Consider the following 7,500-nt stretch of genomic DNA (forward strand, 5'->3'; position numbering starts at 1 on the left):
CACTTTTACTATTACTATTAATAGTGATAATAGTTATAAGTATAGTAATAATAATGATAACGATAGTACTGCTACTTCTATTTATGATGACAGTAATGATAATGATGATCAAAATGAAAATACTAACAAATAATAGTAATTATAATAATAACTATTATTGTAGTTTTAGTAACACTAATAACAATGATGATAATAATAATACTAATATCGATAGTAGTTATGTTGATAATAATTATAAAAAATGAGAATGCTAATGCTGTTTATAATGATGATGATAACAATGTTAATCAGTTAAATGCGATTTGAGCAAGAGATCTGGACATGCTTCGCAGCTCAATACGATATCAGACAATCAGTAATCATTCTGAATAGTAATTTAATGGTCTGAATTCAGATATATCAAACTGCAACTATATAAATTAGTCTATGAATGAGCATAGTACTAAAAGAAAACGTGAGTATTTCCTTGTATTCATAGAAAACGCGTGACATAGGGGATACTTTGTCCCTAAGCTTATTCGGAAGGTATATTGATAAAAGAGACTTGTGGGGCATTACTGGAAAACGCTGCGTTATACAAAAAATATTGAATATAGCATAAAGTGAAAGTAGGCAAAAGAATAATCATCTGTGTCATGATCAGTCATATGGGCAGTGACATGGCATCGGGGAAGGGGAGTGAATCATGGCTGGTTAGTCTTTTCAATATATGGCTATCTTAAATCTTTCAAAACAACATGATATTTCTCAGATCATCTGAGAATGCATTTTTACACTACATATTCAGCAAGGGCGCTTACAGCGACCCACTAATATGCCGCTGGTACTCTCGCACTATTTATAACGTTTATAATTCGTCCTATTTCAGGTACACACCAATCTTATATAACGTTGTATGCAGTGAGCCAGTAATAGATATTAAACGCAATGAACAAAACGGCAACAAGAAATCGACCCAGCCACACCACACTTCTCGCCGTCATCCTTCGACCCCCTCTGCAGCACCAGAACCTGTGGCACCATCCGCCCCTCCAGCACCACAAGCACCACCTCGTCCGCTGAGGAGGCGTCCCCAGCATCTCCGCCTCCCACGCCCGGAGGCGACGCTTGTCCACGTCCGGAGAGAGGGACGGGCCTCGCAGCCGCCGAGCGACCCTGTTCCTGGAGGCCGTCAGCCGGGCGCGGAAACCAAAACTCCCGGCCAGCATCTTTTCCTCGAGGTCTGGCGGTCTCTCGCTGGCTCTGTGCTTCTCGGAGTGCTGCCTGACGTCGACGGCCGCGTGGACGAAGATGATGAGGAGGGTCAGGAAGATGCAGAAGAGGAGCCAGATATCGACGAGCTTGAAGTAGGAAGTCTTCGGGAGGGAAGCTAAACTCTGTAAGCGGATATGCATTTATTAGCAGGCAAATGTAGACTCGTCTGTCTACGGCTAATTTGAGCAGAATTATATCTAGTTCTATTTCCCTAAACATGTGTAAAGTTATGCATGTTGATGCAACTGCATTCTGCCTAAACACTACAAATGAGTAAAATTACTCTTGATACGGTTTGGTAGAAAGAAGAACGTCATTCAAACGTACAAAATTATAAACTAGGAGCTTAGGCTTGTTCATCAAAGAAAAACAACGTATGGTAACTATCGATAAAGATACAAAAACACCCACATCTGTGTAAAGGTTGATTTGCAGTCGAAGCGTCGTCAGAGTCGTTATACATCGAACTTCAAAGTTGTTCATAACGAAGAAAAGAGTTAGCAGGGCGACGCTCAGCATGGCCAAGGAGGGCAGGTAAACGCTCATCAAAACGGGGTTAGCACGACGGGTCAGGGGGATGTGGACCTGCAAGGGATGTTATCGGTACGAGAAGTGGCGTACGAAGGTGGTATATGAGTCATGTAGCAGTGATATACACCCTCTCTCTCTCTCTCTCTCTCTCTCTCTCTCTCTCTCTCTCTCTCTCTCTCTCTCTCTCTCTCTCTCTCTCTCTCTCTCTCTCTCTCTCTCACCCATAGAACACTGTCATCCCCTGTGACAAGTTCAGGTAAAATGATAGCGGTTCCCAGCTGGTACTCCAAGAGTGAAGCACCTACGTACTGCACCAGGCTCCCATTCACGTCCCATCTGCAAAAGACACATTGTAACTCAAGTTGCTTAAACCAGAGAGTTAAACATTTTGACACACACACACACGCTTACTTGCAAGTATACAAGCAAAACAAGGAACTCTATTAAATAAACGAAACATTCCCATTCTTAAAAACACATACATATATGCACACACACACATGCTTATATATATACGCATATACATATGTATATACATACATACATACGTCCACAGTATGCGAATTGTATCAAAGTCATAAAAAAGACAAACAGATATAACAATGCGAAGCAGCTGCTTCATTTTGCTCACTTAACGTCATCCCGGAGCTGGATCAGGATGTCGCACGTTTGCTGGTCGAACGGGTACCTGGAGAGGTCGAAGTTACAGGTGAAGGAAGCGTGATACTTGTTGCTGCTTACTATGGGGTTATCGCTGCCAGAGTAGAGGTTAACTGCGGAAGGGAGAGAAATATGTATGTTTTGGTTCTGGAAAGTCTATAGATTTCCTTTTTTATATTCAAAGCAATATGTGCAGTCCATTTTAACGTTTCCATGCCATTCGATCTGTGAGATCAGGAAGAACACTGCCCAAAATAATCGTAAACAAACCAATAAGTAAAAACACTGATGATTAATAAACAGGAAAGAATAAAAAAGAAAACTACATTTTCCCAGTAAGGGAATGGATCATCAGCAAATCTCAATGATTTTTCTATATCAAGATTGTGACACCTGCTTAAGCCTGGGAAAAGCATATTCTTTATTAGAATTATTGGTTACAAAAGATAAATATATCATCATATAATGAAAATGATAAAATGCTGATACATAGCCCTGCCCTCTAGTGGCTACTCGTGTCCTACCGCCCTGATTCATCGATGAAAATGAACTATAACAAAAAAAACAAAATAGAAAAAAGAAAAAAAGAAGAAGAATAAAAGAAAGAAAAAAAGAAGAAAAGAAGAAAACAAATAAAAAGAAAAAAAAATATATGTATATATATATATGTATATATATATATATATATATGTATATATATATATATATATATATATATATATATATATATATATATATATATATATATTCGATTGTCTTTCACTGGGACGATACCTGGAACTAAAGTGAACGTCTGTCTACCTGCCCTCGACTGTAGTAGAGTTATCAGCAAAATAGGCCTCTGCTCCCGTTTACATAAACTTCTGATTCTAACTAACTCTGCGCTTCCTCACAAACTCACAGTTATCCTTCTATGAACGCTGTATCAGTTAATCAGTAATATTTTTACACATACCTTCCTGGGCAAGAGCGCCGTCCGTTCCCGTGGGGCGACCTTGCCGGAGGACGTGGGTGCTGGCCTTTCCCTCGCAAGCGCTGCAATCTCTGTCTGCGTTAAGGAACTCAACACTCGGTGACCATATCCTCGTCGCGCTGGTGTTTACCGTGTTCAGACTGTGTTAGTTTAGAGAAGAGATAAAATCTTATGTGCAAGCATGAAGGAATGTTATATATGCTGTATGATATGATTATGGAGTAGAGGCTGGAGTACGTGGAGTATTGTCAGTGAAAGATGGTCATAGCTAATATATATATATATATATATATATATATATATATATATATATATATATATATATATATATATATATATATATATATATATATATATATATATATATATATATATATATATATATATATATATATACATACATATATATACACACTGCATTTAAGATCAGAAAGACCATACCACACGGAAAACACCAAAAAAGTTAAATTTATGTTTGGCTGCAAGTTTTTGTTGTGGGTCAAACCTATGGCTAAGTTTCCTCTAGCCCACAATGTAGATGAAAGATCTATATATTTTAGTCAACAGAATACTTATGAAACCTTGGATCTTGAAATGAAAGTAGGCTCGCCCATAGGCGTTCTTAAACCAACTCTCCGAAAATGTCAAACATTACACAAATTCCCAAAATACTTCAAAACAAAACGACCCAATATGACCTGATCCGAGGCTTTAAGTTGACGAAGGTGAGGCGAGCGTCGAGCCAAATAAGGGTGAGGTTCAAGGACGTCTCGAGAGCCATTTCGTGGGTGTCCACGTGGAGGTTCTCGAGGTTCAACTCAGCCCGGATCCTGAGTGTCTCGTTGCCGCCTTTCAGACCTGGTTTGGCTCTTGGTCTCGGAGGTATGGTTGCCTAGGAGATTATTGTGATCATTATCATTGCTATCATCATTATTAGTATTATTATTATCATCATTATGATCATCATTAGTATCACTGTTATTACTTTTTGATTACCATTGTTATTATCATTGTTATCATTATCATTATTATTACTATTATCATTATCAAACTAATAATTATCATCATGATCATTATTATCATTATCCTCCTCGTCATCGTCATCCCCCTTATCATCATTATCGTTATTATTATCAATATTATTATCATCATTGTTATTGTTATTAGTTATATTATTGCCATTATCATTATTATTATCATGATGATTATCATTCCTTTATCATTATTGTTGTTATTATTATAATAATTTCCTTATAATCATCATCATTATTATTAGTTGTAGTAGCAGTAGTAGCAGTATTATCCTTATCATTAGGTATTACCATTATTATCATAGTTATTATCACCATCATCATTTTCGCCATCATTATCAATCATTATTATCATATTGGTCTCGGAGCCATGGTTCCCAAGGAGATTATCATCATCATTGCTATCATTAGTAGTAGTAGTATCATCATTATCATCATTGTTATCATTATCTTTTTCATTACTTTTATTATTATTGTTATGACGATAATAATAATCATCATCATTATAATCACTATTATCATCACCATCATTATCATAACTATTATGATTGTTATTGTTATTATTAGTGTTATTGTTATTATCATTATTAGTTTTATTATCATTACTCTTGTTTTTGTTATTATCCTTATTTTCCGGTAGTAGTAGTAGTAGTAGTATCATCATAAATCGTGATTATTATTATCATAGTTATTATCATTATCATTTTCACTATCATTATTATAATCATTATCATAATCGCATTATATCATCTTTATCGTTGTTATTATCATTACTGTTATTATTATTATTGTTATTATCACCACCACCATTATCATTATCGTTTTTATTAACATTATCGTCATCATCATTGCTCTTGTTATTGCTCCTACTACTTATATCATTGGCATTATTCTTACTACTACTACTATCATTACTGCTATATTGCTGTTTCTGCTATTAGAGCCATCCGTCAAATCATCGTTTTTCTTAATTACTATCATCATGCCAGCGTATGACTGGAAATCATACACTTAACCATCTCCTTAACGAGAACATTTCCTTGTAGCTATGAGGTTCAGGGTGATATTATTGGCATAATAACGAGAGGTATCTTATTAACCCTATCATATGTCATTTCATTATCCCGTATCTCATCTCCTTGCAACCATTTCGATGAGCTAACTATACAAGATTCACAAATAAAGTTTTAGTAACTGAAGATCTATTGTGGAGAGTTTAGTGGAGAAGTATGAATTGTAATTGTACTTTGGATATTGTTACAGATTAGTTGTTACAATTTTGTTTGGCTGCAAGTTGTTGTTATGGGTCAGACCTGTGGCCAGAGTATGCTCTGCCACTTCAGTACATACTGTACATTATAGAGCTAAAGAATTTGGTCAGTAGAATACTTGTAAAACCCTTGATTTTGACATTAAAGTATACTGGTCCAAAGGTGTTCTGAGAACAACTGCCCGAAAATGTGTCTATTGTATGTTCTGTCAGTATACACTCTCTTCTATAACATGAGCATCGTCATGAGATTTCAATATATCGATTATCGGGCAGTCGGTCTGTTTGATGCATATAACTGTGTACAAATACCTTATATTCTGGGGGCAGTCGTACTATCTCGCAACCCACTTCATCACTGAAATCCAAACAGTCGTATTTCTTGTCGCATCTCTGATTCAGGTCGATGCACGTCCCATCGTCACACGTGAACTGTTCACCCTGACACCTTGTTAACAGCAGCTGTCGCACTTGTCCTGCCTCTTGGCCACACACGGCCGACCGCAGCTGCCATCGCTGTCGGCCGAACGGGTAGTTATAACGAGAAGGATTCATCTGTGCAAGGGTTTCGTTATGGCTGGCGTTCATCCACAGCCACGCCCCGTTCTTTAACGATATCGTATAGTCACCGTATCCTTCAAAAAAGAATTCCTCGGCCTTGAGGAGCATCGTGTATTTCGTATTGTGTAAGTCGGCTTCGCAGGACCCTCTGAGTGTCATGGCAACGCGTTCTGTCATGCTGCAAATGGGACATCTTTTCATCTCACAGTTTTCGTCCGTCACGCCCTCTGGTTCGATGCCGGCGCAGTTCTCATAGCGGAGGCCGTCCGGTTCGCCGAACGCCCACGGGAGAGTCGCGGGGCTGAGGCCGCTTCGGGGTTGGTGCCACAAGCCCTCCTCTCCCTCGTCTGTTGCGCCAACCCAAATGCCGTCGCAGTCCTGTCTCTGGGTTTGTGCTGTGAGATACAAGCGAGTCACCTCTATCATGTGTTTTGGCGTCAAGAGAGACCCTCCCAAAGCACCACAGAGGTAGGTACTCTGTCCATGGTCCATGGCAGGAAACACTTGGAATTTCGAAGGGGATTCTCGAAAGCAAAGATCCTCTTGTTTTAAGTCATACTGTACAGGACTTTGGAAGACCCAGTCGTCCTCCCAGCTAATGGAGTTTCCTTGTACATTACTTTTACAGGAAGCAACTTCTTTCAGTTCCTCTTCGTTAAGAATGCGCTTCCACAGGTTAAACTGCGTCACGTTACCAGCAAAGGACCCTCCAGGATTGAGTTCAGGATCGACAAAACCGAAAGAAAGGTCTGTGGCCTTTGCTGCCTCCGTTTCTTGGAGCGCGTTGACCCCAACGACTTGTCCGTCCAGAGTTGCGGTGACGCGGAGGGCGGCGCGCTCGCGTAACAGGCACACTGCGTACCAGCGCCGGGCCTCTAAGCCTTTTTCTAAGAACACGTAACGCTGCTGGTAATCCACAACCATTCTTATTTGGTCGACGTTGAGGTCTGGAATAAAGAATCTGATTTTGTCTATCAATAAACAATATTAATAAATACACACACACACAAACACGTATATACATACATACATACATACATACATATATATATATATATATATATATATATATATATATATATATATATATATAGAGAGAGAGAGAGAGAGAGAGAGAGAGAGAGAGAGAGAGAGAGAGAGAGATGAAAAGGAAAACAACCACAATAAGATATGAAAAGTCTTCACTAGTTCCTCTTCAGATGAATAATAAATCGAAATGG

This window comes from Penaeus vannamei, chromosome 7, assembly GCF_042767895.1.
Source record: "Penaeus vannamei isolate JL-2024 chromosome 7, ASM4276789v1, whole genome shotgun sequence".
Classification (NCBI taxonomy): domain Eukaryota; kingdom Metazoa; phylum Arthropoda; class Malacostraca; order Decapoda; family Penaeidae; genus Penaeus; species Penaeus vannamei.